A 17,721-nucleotide genomic window follows, 5' to 3' on the forward strand; every position below is an offset into this window, starting at 1 on the left:
TTATTAGTGTTCTCATTTAAAGTTTGCGTCTCCCAGATCTCTACATGGGCAGGGACCATACGCTTCTTTTTGCTCATCATCACATTCTCCATGCCTAGCAGAGTGCCAGATTCAGTAATAGACACTCAATAAATATTTGTTGGAGGAACATTGGAAAGAATGAACATGATAACTCAACTCACATTTTTTTCTATTATTTTTTATTATTCTCCTTTGACCAGTGTTGATGTAATGTTATGCTATATTCTTGCTTCTTATTTTTTAAGATCTGATCATTTTGCACAGCTCTGCTTTATTACTGACTCATTCATTTAGTCAATAAGCATCTACTGAAAATCTAACATGTGCTGAGCATGAACTAGATGCTAGGGATGATGCAACACCAAACAAGACACATTCCCTGCCCTCAAGAAAATCACAGTCCCATAAGGGAGATACTTGAAGTCCGCTAGAATTCTGGATCAGTTTTTATCACATTAATGCCTAGCCAATCAGGACCCATCCTGGGCATGAAAAAGATAGTTTGACTTTTTCATTGTCTTCTCAGTTATGTCATTTCCTCCACTTCAGTTCCAAGGTCAATGCCCTCATAATTTCCATTTCCTACTAAAACCCAGCTCCAGGAAACATTCAGCTACTTAGTGATGGTTCCAAATTCTGGCAATATGTTAAAAATCATATTCATGCATATCAACTTGCAAGAAATAAATGGAAATCTCAAGGTGCCTGAAATTAAGAGCTATAAGCTTAGGATCTGATCCTGAAGCTTCCCCATGGGTGGTTATCAAATTCAGTAATAGCTAGTCGTTTGGGTTTTAACATACAATCAGGCTAGGATATGAGGCCGTGGGTCCTATGAGACAGTGAATGGAAACTAATACGCCTTCATGAAGCTGAGATACTCAAAGGGATGTAACCTCAGTAATAAGGGGCCTAGAAAAAAGATCTGCCCACCTTAACAGGGAGATGATAAAGTTTATTGTTCTGGGCTATGGAAAAAGAAAAAATTTATTCTCAGAAAAATTAAAATCTCAGGCCTCTGCTTAATGCTATATTGCAGTTAGAATGTACACTTCTGTCATGGGTTGGGAACTGTCAAGATTAGAAATTTACATAAAAATTAGTCCTGGGACAGTGATATCCTTTGAGTATCTGGCAGAAGTGAAAAGAGAATCTCCATGGAGTGACGCTTCCACAGCCTGGACCACACAAGATTTTCATAGGAAGGTTTCCACTGAAGATGAGTTTATAATCCAAGATGTAAGTACAAAAACAGAAGGATAGGTTCCAGTAACCTATAATAATAGAAGTTTTATCTGAAGAAGATAATGTCTGAGTAGAATCTCCTGGAAACAGACTCTGAGATGGAGATTTGCATGCAGGTGGTTTATTGGAGAACACTCTAAGGAACACCGCTGAGGGAGTGAAAGAAGAATTAGGCAGAAGGAGATGCAGTGATACAGCTGCAACAGAACCTCAGCTGATCCCATGAGGATCTCTGGAGTTGAGATAGCTCTTAAGAATATCCCAAATTGGGGCAATAAGACTGGTCCTTTATACCCCAACACCAACCACTCACTGGATGCAAGTCGCCCCTGAGAAGAGGTCATAAACTTGGGAAAGATGGCTCCCTTTCTCCAAAGACAATTCCTAGATAGACCCAGAAGGGAGCCGTCAGCAGCCAATCCACCCAGCAACAACAATGAGTGCCTCGGGCCTGAAATCACAGATAGGAGGTGGGAACTCTGAGCAGCACAGATCAGCATCCACTACAGTCCATCTTTGGACTGCTCAGTTCCATTTACATTTGCATTTTGTGGTAACTTTGTTCCATCTGTGAAGAGCACCATCAGGTTTCTGATTCTTGTCAATTCCTAAGGAATCATATATAAGGAAAGTTAGTGGAGAAAACTAGCAGTTCCTGCTGCTGCAACTAGTTTTAAGATAATAGCCAGTTTCTATCATCTTCTTTCTTTACTACCCATTCCAGATTCTCTTCACCCTTGACCAGTGCTTCTGATGGTCTTAATAACTTAACTGGTGGAAACTCTGAGGGTCTATGCTTCTGGTCACCCTGCCCTTCTGAGAATGTGTCTACTGCACTTGTCTATTAACCATCCAAATTGGGCAGCAGAGTTTCAAGAGATACTCCAACTAGTCATTGAATGTGAAATATATTCTTCCCTTTCTACATTATGTAATAGCAGCTGTAGCTCGTCCTGATGATCAGTGTAAATTACTCCTGCAAGGATCGTATGTCCTTCTCTTGCCTACTGGTCTCTTGACATGAGGAACCCTAAGTGACCCAGTAGCAGCTGTAGTTTAAGGTAAAGTGGAACTCTTACTGTATCCCCTGGTGGAAGCCTCTGGAAATCAGTACTTCTACCACAGAGCCTGAAGTTGTAAGGATGGGAAAAACAAATTCCACAAGTGGGTTATTGTGAGTGATAGTAAGATAAAGAGACAGAAAACAGAAAAGAGCAGTTAAGAAATATGTTGGATAGAATGTGAAGTTCCAATACATGCATAATATGAATAAATATAACATGAACACTTAAAAAAAAAAAAAGGTGTAGGATGGGAAACAAGCAAGGTGAAAGTATGGCTGGTTGAAAGCAGAAAATAATATGGTGAAAATAAAACCAAATGTGTATAATCACAATAAATATAAATGGATTAAACTCAATAATTAAAAGGCAGAGATGTTCAGATTGGGTTTAAAAATCAGTTGTATAAAAGAGACACCTAAACATAATGGTGCAGAAAGACTGAAAGTTGAAGGATGAGATTTATTAGATACATTCTTAGCAAGAGAAAACCATTGCAGCTATATTATCTCAAACAAATTAGCCTTTAAGGCAGAACACATTTTTATGGATAGAGAGGATCATTGTAAAAAAAATTACCAGGAAGATGTATGGTTCTGAATTTATATGTACTTAACAGGATAGATTCAAAGTATATAAAGAAATTCAGGTTTTGGTAGCAGCCTACCTAAAGTGCTACATCTCATAGGAGTTTTGCATTTTCATAAGGCTTACTACATCAAGAAAAAAAATCAACTTTAAGAGAGTGATTGTCAGATCCATTTAATCCTAACTACTCAGAAGTAGGGTTAATTTATAAATACACCCTGAAAAGTGATTAAACAGATTCTTTTCATCTCGTTAAGTTTGTTTGCCAAGTACAGCTGTGTTTATGAACTTGAATTTTTGCTTACTGATTCTAGGAAGTAAATTGAGTAAATGAATTGTGGAATTAAGCTGAACTATCATAAAGAAACCTAAAACATGAGCCAATTGTCAAAGATTCACACACCAAGGTGGACTTTCCAGGTAAGTTTCTTACAAAACTGAAACAACTTTCGAGAACTTTGGACTGGCTGACAGCTCTGTAATGAAGCCAAATTCTGGAAATAGAGAGGAATATCTTTATAATAGTTGTTTTGTCCTTTTGTTTTGTTTTGTTCGTTTAGCTAGGAAATTTTTCTTTGCTTTATTTAAAGTAAATCTCAGTGGCTCGGCTTATACAGTCATAGTTTCAATCAAAAAGGTCCTCCCTAGGGACTAAAATTCCAAGAGAACAACATACCTGTACTTTTCAATATCTATTTACGAAGTCAGACAATCTGTTCTCTCTTAAATGCAGAGTCTTCCCCTTCTTTAAGTCTCCATGACTTTCTCACCCACTCTTACTTGTCCTTTCTCAAATGAAAGTGGACAGAAATAAATTAATCGGGGATTAAATCAGGCAGGATTTTGTAACTGGTGATATTGTGACAGGATGAGGAGGTGGAGAGAGAGGGGAGGGAGTGAGGAAGGAGGGGAGAGTGAGGGAGAGAAAGAGCATGAGCACTAGGCTTTTTGCAGGGGGAGTAGATGTTGGGAAGGGAGGCGATAGATATGCTCTTGATGGCTTCACAAAAGGGGAGATCTGGCTGCTAAATTTGACCTTGCTCCCAAGTAATTGATGAGATGTAACATTATCATCAGAATAATGGTAATGAGCTATAGATGCAGACTCTCTGCCTGTGGAGATTGCAGACAAAATAGACTTTTAAGGCAAAAAGCATTATTCAGGCTAAAAAGACTCATTAACATCTTGTTAGGAAAGCTTTGGTGGGGTTATTTGATTGTGGTGAGCTTAGCTCTTCCCCAGCTGAGAGCAGAAAACTTCATTGGGGAAAAAAAGTGTCCTAAGTTAGATTTGGTGATGATGTCTGAGGTTCAAGTCTCCTTGCTCCTGTCACCCTAAAGAGTCGAATCTCACTAATGCCTCAAAAACAGGTTCAGCATCAAGTTCGTTATTAGGCTCCATCTTACACTTTTGGTGCTCCTTCTCTGACACTTGAAAATGCCAAATATTCTCCTAGTCGTGGTTTTAGAATCAATTAACTTCTTCATTTCTGCTCTCTTTGTGTTCTTTCTTGAGAACGTTCCTTTGCAGAAGATTTTTGTGTTTCTATCTGCAGGGACTAAACAGTTTGCCGTTAAAACATCTCATTTCTGCTAGATAGTTCGTCTCGTTAAATGGGATTTCAGTCATGCGTCTTTGAAAAGCTCTGCCTCTGGAATTATGGGTTACCCTTGTGAATGTTCTCGCTGCCTTTGGAAGCAATCCCTCATTGTTGTTGGGTTTTTTCCTCTGTTTGGCAGCAGCCTTTCTACTGGTGTCTACTTTTTATTGATTTATGGTAATAGGTGACCAGCCCCTTCTCTTCTGTCACTTACAAGTTGACCTCCTTAGTTGAGGTTTTTCTAAAACTGGCACACAAGGCGTAAGCACAGATGACCTTGTAAATTCAAAAGCCGCTTCCACTGAGGTAAAATTCTCCAGCTTCAAAGTACTGGATCCTGAGACTAAGGAAAATCTAAACATACAGCTAAGTGCTTGATGTCTCACACTGTGAATGGTTGCCACAAATCTAGGTTTGTGAACCTGGGTTTGTGATGTCTCTCTTTTTAGACCATTGGCCTTCAAATTCTGGTGTGCATCAGAATGATGCAGCATCCTAATTAGAAATACGGATTTCCAGCCCTCCCCCTAGACATCATTTCAGTAGGTCTGGGGGCAGGGCCCTGGGATCTACATTTTAACAAGTTCTGCGGGTGATTCTAATGCAGATCATACTTCGACCTCCATGAAACAGGCTGAGAAAAAAAAAAGAATGCTCTGATTTCCAGATGCGCCTTGGTATTGCTAGAAGCTCTTCTGGCACTGACTTGTAGGCCCTGGTGTTCTCCTGGTGAACAAAACAATTTCACAGAACATCAACATCAGACAAGACCACGCTGTGACCCTGGTGGATCAAGACAGAAACATGACCGCTCTGTGATCATGTCTGAACACAGACAAAAGCAAGAACAACGTGCAAACCACAAAATACTAAAGATCCCCCTTCCCTCAGCTAATATGAGTGACTGATGCTTCTTTACCAGTTACAGCTTTATCCTTGGTCTATCCTGGCCTCCTTATAGATACGATTTGTTGAGATATGCAATCATGGAATTACTCCTGCTTCCTCACAGCATCCAATCCAGAGCAAAGGCCTGCTTCCTTAAACCGTCCCCCAAATCACCAACACATGCCCACATCCTATAAGAAGTCCTTTCTAACTTGCTGAGATGTCCCCGTTAGTGTGCTTTCTCCTTCTCTGCAGCAAGTACTAAAGCCACCTTGTTCAACTACAGGTGTGTTTCTGGTGGATTTTGGCTGAAGGATGTTGACAAGGCTCACCAGCTAGAGCAATGCTTTACATTCTTTCTTTATGGCCAAGTTGTGCTAGGCACTTAATGGCTACTAAGACACTGAAGGACCTTATAGCATTCCTGAGCATTTGTGCTCCCTACAGAGGAAATGTGTGAGTAATTACTGTATTGGTCACAATCACACAGGACAGTACACCTAATGGGCATAATGAAGGAGAGTTCATTGAATTGGCAGAGGCACTGTTAATACGCGATGATGAAGCACCAGGGACTAGCAACGGCTGAGAGCTGTTACCACCCCTAAGCCTGAAGGAGCAGATCAAGGAGAGGTTACCAGAGACAGAGAGAGCCACACAAGAGGCCACCCAACAGGCACTGTGGCCTTTGGAAGAGGAAGGCAGCCACTGCTAACTGACTGGCCAATAGGGCAGGAGCTGGGGGGACAACACCCTGACTTTACTCTTCTCCTCCTCTTTGATCTCCTGCCCAATGTCTCTATAGAAGCCCCTGAATCCAGGGGCAAACAAGGCATGATACAGTCCATATGGTCAGCCTCCAGAGACCAGAGCAGGGCAGAACTGGAGGGACAAATGCAGAACAGACAGCACACTTACAACGACTGCATTTGTTTATTCACAAACGTGTTTACACCACCTGTACTGCAGATACATTATATTATCGAATATTATACGAACCAACAAAATCTAAGTACAAAAACAGAGTTCTTGATCCTATGAAAACTAAATTGAGTGCTTTGGGAAGACTGAGTAACAACAACAAGAATAAAAAATGTTTGTGCTTATCAGATGCCAGGTACTGTTCTAAGTGCTTCACGCGTATTGCGTTAGTTCCCTCTTGACGCTGTAACAAATTATCACAAATTTAGTGGCTTAAAAGAACATAGATTTATTCTCTCACTGTTCTGGATTCCAAAGAAATTCCAAAATGGGCCTTTGGGACTAATATCAAGGTGTCAGCAGGACTGCAATTCTTCTGGAGGCTCAGGGGAGAATCCATTCTTTGTCTTTTCCAGCTTCTAAAGGCTGCCCACATTCCTTGGCTCATGTCCCGCTTCCAGAAATCACATCTCTCCAACCTCTGCCTCTATCATCACATCTCCTTCTCTGACTCTGACTCTGTTATTATATATATAGGGATTAGCACATGTTTCCTACAAACAAGGACTTTCTCCTATATAACCACAATATAACCATCAAAACCAGAAAATTAACATTACTACCATCTAACCCTCAGACCCCATTCAAGTTTTGACAGTTGTTTCAATAATGTCCTTTATAGTAAAAGAATCCAGTTCTGAATCATAGATTGCAATCAATTGTCACATCTCTTCAGTCGTCTCAAATCTGGAATAGGTCCACGATCTTTTCTTGACTTTCATGACCTTGACAGTTTTGAAGATTACAGGCCAGTTATTTTGTAGAATGTTCTTCATTATGAATTCATCCAGTGTGTCCTCATGCTTTTATTTGGGAATATCATACAAGTGATGAGGTGATGCTGTGTTCCTTTCAGTGCATTTGATCAGATATTACACAGTGTTTATTTGTCCCACTGCTAATGGTATTTACTTGGGTCACTTGATTAAGATGGAATATGAAAAACTTTTCCACTCTAAAGCTACTCTTTTTTCTTTCATTGTTCATAAGTATTTTGTGAGTAGGTACTTTGAAACCATGTTTCTCATCCAACTTTCAATTCATTCATTCTTTCTTTATCTCCATAAGAACTCATAATATCCTGTTTTATTCATGGGTTATAATCTATTAACATAATTCCTTTAATGCTTAAATTGCCACCAATTTTGCCAGTACCAGCCCCCTCCAACTGGCTTGATATATCCCCATCATTCTTGAGCACTTCCTTGCTTTTGGTACAAGTCGTTTCCAGCTCATCTTGTACTTTCCCTGCCCAAACCCTGGAATCAGCCATTTCTCCAAGGAGTCCTGGTAACTTAGTGGGGAATAGTGTTAGAAATCAAGTTCTGGGCACTAAGTATATTGACCACTGTTGGTTCTTACAGTGGACAGAGCTAAGGAATATATATTCCACCTATATTTATTTCTATAGCTATCTATTTATATTGAAAACCACAAACCACACTTATATCTCTGATTCCAAACCAACACCACAAGGTTCATTCTAGTTTTCTCCCTTTCCATATTTCGTGAAGGGGGGGAGCATTATTTTGCCTACCACATATATTAACTCATTTAATCCTTATAACAACCTTATGATTTAGAAAAAAAATTGCCAGCCCAATGCCTCATCATCCCCAAACACTATAGTGTGTATTTCAAATGGTTCAGAAAAAAAGTTCTTAGTACCCTACTTGCAACTTTTCTCTAAGTTTGTGATTGTTTCAAACTTTTAAACAGTTTAGCTAGAAAAGATCTCTACGGATCAATAGACTATGAGATACGATAGTGCTCATAGTGTGTCTGGTAATCTGAATGAGATAAGGGCATTAATACATTTTCCAAATTGGGGGAGGGGAGGAGAGAAAGGGAGAGACAGGATTTTAATCTAAGAAGGACAGGAGCTGAGAAAGGTGACTTGGGCTGCCTTATCTTTAACAACCTGGGCTGGTGGTTCAGAGTTGGAATCTTCGCTGTGTCATTTCATTAATCATTTACACACGGCCACTGACAGCCATCCAGGCCTGAGGTCCATGCAGGAGTTGGAGGTTCTTGATTAGCTAATCTGCCATCTTGGCTGAGACATAGGCCATCAATATGGCAGAATATTAGCCTAAACTAACCACTGAATGAGTTTCTTAAGGCATATTCAGCCACCTCAATGAGAGAAAAAAAGAATAGAACAAGGTGACTCACTGGCATCTTAGAAATTCTCTGGTCCAAGTCCCTTACTTTACAGGCAGAAAAACCCAAACACAAAGTGGTTAAGGATTTGGACAAGGTTTCACAGCTATTGAAACACTCAGAAAACACTCAGGCCCCCATACACATCATCGATGGCAAGCCAGGATTGCCTTACCTCCTCACCGACTTTGTTGCAAGTAGGAATAGACTTTATCAAGTGGCAGGGGAAGCCTTCTTTATCACAGGTGATTAGGGCTAGGAGTTGTTTGGTTAGTTACTAAAGTCAGTCAAAGTGTGAAAGTTATAAAGAGTGATATGTAAATACCTTAAATATTTTATTTGATAGTTTCCCTTTGCGACTCAATCTCCTCATTAGAGCTCCATGGTGTTGTTCTTGTATAAACCCCAGCCATGGTGCATCATCTCTGATTTCCACTGTGTGTTTCTTTAAAGAGGAGTTAAAACTTAAAAGAACTTAAAAATATTTGTCAAACAATTTGAGTGGCGAATCATTCTAGATTTTAATGTTTTTTCTTCTCACTCTTTTAGAGTGGTGCCACCCACACAGAATTCAACTGCAGTTTTCTTAGATGTGTGACTTGGGCAAGTTACTTAACCTCTTTTTGCTTCAATTGTCTTTCCAAAAAATGAGATACTTAAGGCTCATCTTGTATCTTCCCTGCCCCAGCCCTGGAATCAGCCATTTCTCCAAAAAGTCCTGGCTCCTTTTAGTGGTGAATGGTATTAGAAGCCAAGATCTGGGCACTAAGTGTACTCATCACTATTGGATTATTGCTATTCCCAGGTCCTCACGGTGGGCAGAACCAAGGAGTTTATGTTACATATATATTTATTTCTATATCTATTTATGTATGTTGAAAATCATGAGTCACACTGATATCTCCTATTCTAAACCAACATTGCAAAATTTCTTCTAGTTTTCTTACTTTCCATATTTGTAACTCCCTTCTCCAACCATGAATAATCTCATTCTCATTATGCTTAATATATTTACTTATTTGCGCAATAGTCTTGTGTGTAATCAATCTACTATTTCTACCACCATTCTCTTCCTGTGTATACTCTGCCACTCCATGCCCAGTCATCTTTCTACATAGACAATCTGCAACACTAGGTGGGCTCTGATCCCTCCCCATGCTGGGCCACTTCACACAAGGATGCCTACTTCATTCTGCTTAGATTCTGACTCACTGTGCCACACTGTCCTGCCTACCATGGATGACCTCCTCACTCCATTTGCTCTAACTCCCCACACTGGGCCAATTCCCTGCATGGCCACACTTGTTACCTTGCTCAGTTCTGATACCCTATGTCAGGCCACCCTTCTCTACACTAGCCTCAGTCCACTCAGGCTCTGACACCCATTCTGGGCCACTGTGGCTTCCCCCCTTCTTTTGGAGTAGATGCCAACTTTGGTCTGCATTACCTAAAGACGTTAGGACTGAATTTCTCAAGAAGAAAAGGGGAAGAAGGAGATGAAGAGCTCTTTTTTTGTTTTTAACACCTTCTCTGACACAATGAAGACTGTCAATAGGGTAAAGAAAGAAGGAACTGTTTGCATTCAATGAGACCATTTGATGCTTCACCTGTATTATGTAGGAAAAATTATTTCCTGATTTATTTATCCCCCAAAGTGTTTTGTCACCAAAAGGCACAAATTACTTTTTCACTGAGAACACCCTTGGCATTCAAATATTTAATTGCCATTATTATCAAGATCACTCATTAATTGATACTGTCTTTTATTTCGTTTTCACTTCATTCCCTCATTGGCACAGAGGCCTTACCTCTCCCGTCTCATGGTACTTAGCTCTTTATGTAATTTTTATATAGTCTTAAAGCCCTGGAACACATTGTATGATACAATCAGTGTGGGCTTAGAAGTCAGACAGAACTTGCATTCAAATGACTCTTATTTATCTCTCTTTTTTATAAGAATTAAAGACACACATATCTTTAAGATATATAACATATATATGATATATTTATTACATCTGCCACGTGGTAAAGCATTCTCTAAAGTTTGTTCCTATCACATCTACCTTCCTGACAAAGTCTCATGTTTGTGCACGTATGTCTCTGTCTGTCTCTTTGTTCATTTTTTTTTTTCCTTTGAGACCCAAGACCATGGGAAGAACTTCAGGTAGGTAAAAACTGGTAAATAACAACAACTCTGAAAACCAGAAAATTGGTCTAACTTCTCATTAAACTTTAAACAGATGTATTACCTGTTTCTCTCAGAAGTTTTTGACCCACTGGGCATTCCTAGGACTTCCCTGAAAAATTTGGATCTTGACAGTTTCAAGTGTCCTATGGTGTTTAGCATTATCCCAATGGTATTCTCATTATAGCCAATACAACAGCAGAGGAAAAGGGAAGTAGAAGCAACATTTCTGTAAATCTGCCTTTCGGTGCCCAATATACCAAGAGTGCATCCTGCCACCTACTCATCTGAAAGTCTTTCTGGGTCCTAGCTTGCTTACCTCATTCTCTCTCAATCACTCATCATTGAGCTGTGAGGATTCCCTGTTCCCTCCATGTTTCAAAGACCATTCTTAGGCAAGTAGAACTGGAAAAGCTGTAAAAAATACTATTGGTCCAATCCACCCCAGTTAGTTGGAAAAATCCATATTTGTTGCCACATGAAAATTTTATGTGGTATCCGGCATTCTGTTCCTGTCTTTGACCCACTTCTGTTGAAACTGTACTTTTTCCTTGGTTATTTTTTTGTAATTTTTAGTGTAAAATCCTTCCTCTGATTACACTGAAGCCTTGTGCAGAGTGAAGCATAGCGTCTCTCTCCTGCGATGAGATGGAAATTGTTATCTTTGCCCCCATGACACCAGAGTAAAATGGGAAACTGCACTTGTGTAATCATCAGAGTACAGACCCTATAAGAGAGGTACAAAATTGTTTCCTTCTTAGAGGGCTTAATTAAAATCATTACTTAAAAATAAGCATTGTGACAACATCATGATTGGGCTATTTTTGAACCGTGGAACACCTATGAGAATTCAGTGTTCCATGAGGAAAGTGCCTCTTCTCAGTTCACACATGTACGTTTGCTGGATTCAAAAATTTAAAGAAATCTATTAATCCTCTGGTAATGAATGTGCTGATTATTTTATAGTTGTCTAAAAATGAGAGGCATATCAAAATAATTTAATATTTTGTAATATTTTAGAGGGTCATTACAAGACATTCTCTTTTACTCAGTAAGGATTAAATAACCAAGTCTATGTGTTTTATTGCTGATTTCTACGATTAAAGCAAGTACATATAAGCTGAGCTGATTGCAATATAAAGAATTATTCTCCCGGATCCTACTTGTATTCATTCTCTTTCTACATTTTAAAAACCCATTCATCAATTACTCTGCAGTGGCACCAGGACTTAGCATGCGCATATTATCTTCTCATATTCCTTTGCCGTCTTCCAAAATCATGAGTGTGCATGTGGGAATGTGTACACCCACCCGCACTCACAAACACATATGCACACACGCAAGCACTTATAATGGCATCCAAACATATTTACCCATAATTACATTCTAGGCACTTTATCGAACACAGATATTTTTGCATTCATTTGTGGAAACTGAAAAGAATCCACACTAACGTGTAGAGTCTTAAAGCAAACCGTAATCTTATAAACAGTGAGGTGAACCTCAGAGGCAGTAGTCTTTTGATATGCAGCATAAGTGAAATGCTGCATAATATAAAATGATGGCGCTATTAATCCTTCGGCACTGGTGGTGCCCAGCCCCCCCTTTGCTATTGATACCCACACCATTGTCTCTGGCTTTAAACTTCATCAGTATGCAAACGGAGTGTCACTATGATGGGTGGTAACTTGGTTGGATGCACTTTCTACATTTCTGGCAAATGAGTATAATTATTTTCAGAGCTGCGGGCAACTCATGCATGTTTTATCCTCCATCTGGACCAGCACGGTACACAATAGTGATAAAAGATGATTTTCCCCGTTGGATGTTCACAGGCCATCATCGACACAGTCCTGATGAAATGGCCATGTATCCCCTAGCAGTTCTATATCTGCCACAGCTTGACAACAAAATTATTTCCCCATAGTACTAAAACACTTCAAATATTCAAGCCCTCTGTGCATATATTTGTGTTTTGAAGCATTCAGCGTTAACATAATGTGGTAATTTATAAACTGACAAATTAACTATGCAGAAATCACAGAGAGGCCTTATGAGGTCTGCAAAGCAGCAGAAAAGAAAGCAGAAGCTTTTTGCGCTCTGTAATAATAATAATCCTATCAACTGTCGCAGATTGCCCGGCCTCCCATTGTTACAGCCACACACTCTGAAGCTTGCTTACTGTAGGTGCTTCTGCCCGAGATGGCTCGCCTCAAACCACGCCAACCGGGAGGCTCGGCTCGGGCTTAACGTGCCATCCCTCTCCAGGTCTGGGGCTGATGCAAAAAAGGGCACCAATAAAAAAATGCAAGTTGCCCATATTGAGCACAGAGAGCCAGAAATGGATGTGCGGGATGGAAGTTGGGGAGGGTGAGATTTGCCTTCCAGACAGGAAGTGAATTGAGGACTGGCAAAATCCATAACAGCAAAACTGAGATTATGCATGTGAAAGGACGATCAGCCTTCTTTGTTTTGTGGTTATAAAATCATTTGAATGATTAAAATCCATCATCTTGCTAGTCCGCTTTAGCAAATGCTGGCAATCCTTGCAGGCTCACTATTGATCCTCAGACAGACAGCTGAATGGAGGCAGCATCCATCAAAAGATGCAAAAGAGCGCATTTTCACTTTTATTGTATTAGCCTAATTCTCTTTCAGATGAATTAAAGACTAATTTTGCTAGATCAAGGGGACAGCCTGTATGTGTATCTTCTGCTGCCCCCATCTGTTTAACGTGTAGATTCTTAGAAGGCAGAATTAATTTTTTAGAGGCAAGAAAGTATTTACAAATTCTTTGTAAAAATACAGAACATTCCTTCATGATCCGCCAAGCCAGCCTCTCTTCCTTCCTTCCCCATGCACCCTGATCTCCACTCCGCCTCCCCCAGTCACTCCTCCCACACACACAGGCACACTTGCTCTCTTACAGATTCACACATGCATGCTAAACACACACACACACGCACACACACACACTCACACATGCCGTTCTTTAAATGGTATGTACCATGCTACGAGGCCTACCAAACATCAGACACTCTTTATCAGCAGTTGTGCCAGGGTCTCCATGGCAACAGTATAATAGATTTGCCCTTATTCAATCCCAGAGGCCACATTGAAGCGCAATGCAAAATTTGCTGGGGCCTGAATTCCTTTCAAGCCATGGCGCCCGTGTCAGGAAACAAGTCAATGCACAGACAGCACTGCACAGAAAGATGGAAAGGAACCTTTTCTCTCCACTGCTGTTTGCTCACAGTGACATTCAGCAGCTCGGGCCCTTCTAGATCTTGTTTCTGTCTCATTTTCTAGTTATTAATTCACTTCTTTGGGAGGAGAGGCGAGTGGGGGAGGGGAGCGCCATGCTTTGCAGTAATAAACCACCAATGAAAGTGCAAAGCAAGCTGCATAAAAACGAAGCGTTCTTCTCAGCCTCCAAGGTTATATAGGATTCAATATGGCTGAAGCCCACCACAGCTGCAGACTAAATTCTGGGGTGTGGTGCACCCCAGTGCTGAGCAGGGCTGAGCAGCCCAGCCAACCTCCTTGCCCCACACAGGAGTGGTATTTTGTGATGCTCAAGCAAACTTCCCCAGGGAAGGAGAGGCAGAAGAATGGACACACGCCCTTGTCCCAAAGCCAGTCTCGGCAGGCAGGAGGAATTCCCAGGAGCTCACACCTGAAGTACACTGTGGCTAAAACAAGCACAGCTTAAAAGTTAAACAATCATTTGTTTCAGGTTTATTTTAATCATTAGCTTTGGGACTTACAAGATGATTACTTTGTGGGTTAATTATTTTCTGTGCTGTGGCTTTCCAAACCTAATTGCTCAACTTCATTATTGTACATAGCGATCCATAGCTGGTTCCTAAAATTACCTGTCCAAATATTTTCCCTTTTGATTATCACTGAGAATTTGCTATTTTTCTCCCTGCGTTGGAACTTTGCATAAATGACTTGGTTGGGAGATTCCTGTGTGATTTTGAAGATTACTAGAGATATCACGGGCACGTGATAGAACTCACTTGGTGATGCTGTTAGGATCTGAAAGAAGACTCTTCAGGGGCTTTGCCCCGGTGAAGCCTAATTAACTTCAGGGCAGTGGTTCTCTTGCTTTCATGTACATCAAAAGCACCTGGAGTATTGTTAAAACACAGTTTCCTGAACCTCATCCCCAGAGTCTCTGATTCAGTGGGTCAGGGCCAGGGCCCAGGCGTTTGCACCTCCAACAAGCTCACAGGTGATGCCAACGCTACTGGTCCAAGGACCAGGCTTTGAGGAGCACTGCTTTAGGCCAATCTCCATCTGTAAAATTCCTCGACCTCTGACTTAAAGTTTATTTTGGCTGTTTACCATAGCTTCAACTTCAGTGTCCTTCTTGAAGGGCATTACTTGTCATCCTAATATAATTACCCCTTTCTCCAGTGGATCAGACCCACAATTTCACCCAGCTCCTGGGACACAGAGAAGATGGAAGCCTGTGGAGAAGAAAAGAGTGTCAGGAGGTGAGGATATATCCTCAGGACTCGTGCTATACTTGCCATGTATTAGGACTTGATCAATATTTTTTGAATGAATACATGAGTGAGTAAATATAATAGAATTTCAAAGCTTTCATACTTTAGGAAAGAGATCTTAAAAATATAGGTGTTCTGTGTTTTATTTATATTGAAATATATTCAATGTTATATATTTGATTTTAAAAAGTGACATATGAATTTTCACTGGGAGAGGGATTAAATAGCACTTCAAATTCTTCTAGGAAGTTGGAACCATAGGATGAATCACTGTAGAAAGTAAAATCCTTTTAGGATTAAAAACATTACTCTCTACTTTATCTATTTTTGTAAGTTTGGAATTTCAAGTGAGAAACACTACATTTTCATTTTAAGAAGCACCAATTTTACTTTTCACTGAACTAAATAAAAGTGTGCATTTTTGCCTGGTGTTTTAACTCGAAACCATCAATTATTTCTTTTCATTTCCTGCTCCTGTTGATTTGACCCTAAAATCTGGGTCATTTTAACAAATAAATAGTGTTAACAACAACAAAAAGTTGAGTCAATGCCACATAACATTAACTTAAGATGAATCTGTTCACTTTGATCAGACTTTGATTGTCTGTGCAAAGGGAGCTATGCATTAGAAAATGACTACCGAGGCGGGGGTGGGGGAGTGGTAAACTGAGAATTACAGGGTCCTGCTTTGTGAATTACCTAATCTACAGTGAATTCGTGATACGGTAATGGCAGTGTTTTTCACCACACTTTGCAGTATGTCTTCTGTTCTGAGGCTTTTCTTCCCAGAATAAGGCCAATGGCGCAGAAGTGGGCAGCCTCTTAGGCAGGGACCCCACTGGGCCCTCTCCACCCTTCCCCAGGAGAGGTGCAGTGGAGATGAGAAGAGCTGACTTTTCTTCCCCATTCTGTCCTTGCTTCAGCCCTCGAATAGCATCATCCCACACTGACTGGTAAAAAATAAAATTCTCTTAACATAAATCTAAATATACAGAACTGGAGAATTGTTAAAACCAGCCCTCGTGGTCTAGTGGCTAAGATTCAGTGCCCTCACCACTGGGACCCTCGTTCAGTTCCAGGTCAGGGAACCGCACCATCCACTGTAGGTTGTCACACTGTAGCGGATGCTTGTTGCTGTGATGCTGAAAGCTATGCCACCAACACTTGAAATGCCAGCAGGGTCACCCATGGTGGGCAGGTTTCAATGGAGCTTCCAGGGCAAAACAGACTAAGAAGAAGGACCTAGCCACCCAACTCCAAAAAAATGGGCCCTGAAAATCCTATGAACAGCAACAAAACATTGTCTGATATAGCGCCAGAAGGTGAGAGGATGGTGCAAAAAGACCAGGCAGGGTTCCACTCTGCTGTCCACAGGGTCACTAGGAGTCAGAATCGACTCATGGCACTGACAACAAAGAACTGGTAAACTACATCTTTGAGAGGGTGCGACTTGATGCCTCCTTTTGCCAGAGGAGATAGATCCCAAGATCAAGCAACTACTCAGTGGCAGAGATGGGACCTGGTCCCCGTGCCTAGACTCTGACAGAGGTCTGATGACACCCACCACATGATACTCCAGCCTGCTTTGCCCTCCCAGGATGGGTGGCCTGTCACACTGCTTGAGTACATGTCACCCCCCACAGTCAACACCCTGCCACAGGCTACCCAGAGGGGAGAATGACCTCAGACTGCTATCAACAACTTGCAATTTGACAGGTATTTACTGAGCACCTGCTGTGTGCCCGGTGCTACACTGTTCTCTGACAGCACAGGGTGAATGGACACAGACTTTTATTACAAGGTGGTTACAACCAGGGAAGTTTCTTTTTCATCACTTTACAATAGCCGTCTCCTCCGTAAACTTTGCAAACGGGAGTATGCCCCAGTGTGTCGGCAACCACAGATTAAACTGATTGTTACTTCCTCAAGTTTCCATTTTCCTTGATTGTAATTACTCTATTTCCTTGATTTTATGACATAGATTTTTCTAATTCACGCTTTAAGCTTTGGAAATCTGGATGGTTGCCTCTCACAGTCAAGGTCTGCATTATACTGGTGGTTGTCTGTCTTTATTTCTGAGATAGATTAAGCTGCATCTTAGAATGATATCTTAGAATTGAGGAAATAAAGGCATTTAAAATGTGATTTTTAATGTTAAATCTTTCCAACTACTGCACAATATATTGGTTTTAGTTGCTTTTTAAAGATAAACAGATACAAGACTTCCCAGGAGTGTCTCCCTTGCGGAGGGTGCTTTCAGGCTCCCTGTAGGTCCCTGAACTTGGACTTCTGGCTCCTTTGCCATTAGGGGCACTTCAGGGGAAACCAAGAAGCCCTGGTTTAGCTGATGCAACATTTTTGAATGGCAAAGTGAGAATGGAAACAATCTGAAGGATGAACATGATGCTGAGCATTCAGTCAGAATCTGGACCTGTGAACAGTCAGACACAAACACTTTGGGATGAACCGTTCAT

General features: G+C 40.8%; 1 long non-coding RNA gene across 3 annotated transcripts in view; it reads right to left on the reverse strand.

The window, feature by feature from the left end:
- LOC123286514 (uncharacterized) overlaps positions 1-17,721 on the reverse strand; it is a 117,316-nt gene that overhangs the window by 39,724 nt on the left and 59,871 nt on the right. Inside the window, exon 4 of one of the 3 annotated variants that reach the window (XR_011506452.1) lies at positions 15,144-15,208. The exons of 1 other annotated variant lie outside the window; for it this stretch is intronic. This is a non-coding gene — a long non-coding RNA (uncharacterized lncRNA). Of the gene's footprint in view, positions 1-6,368; positions 15,209-17,721 lie in introns of those variants that run through there. One more of the 3 variants, XR_011506451.1, reaches the window with a different exon arrangement.

Source organism: Equus asinus, chromosome 10 (assembly GCF_041296235.1).
Source record: "Equus asinus isolate D_3611 breed Donkey chromosome 10, EquAss-T2T_v2, whole genome shotgun sequence".
Lineage (NCBI taxonomy): Eukaryota > Metazoa > Chordata > Mammalia > Perissodactyla > Equidae > Equus > Equus asinus.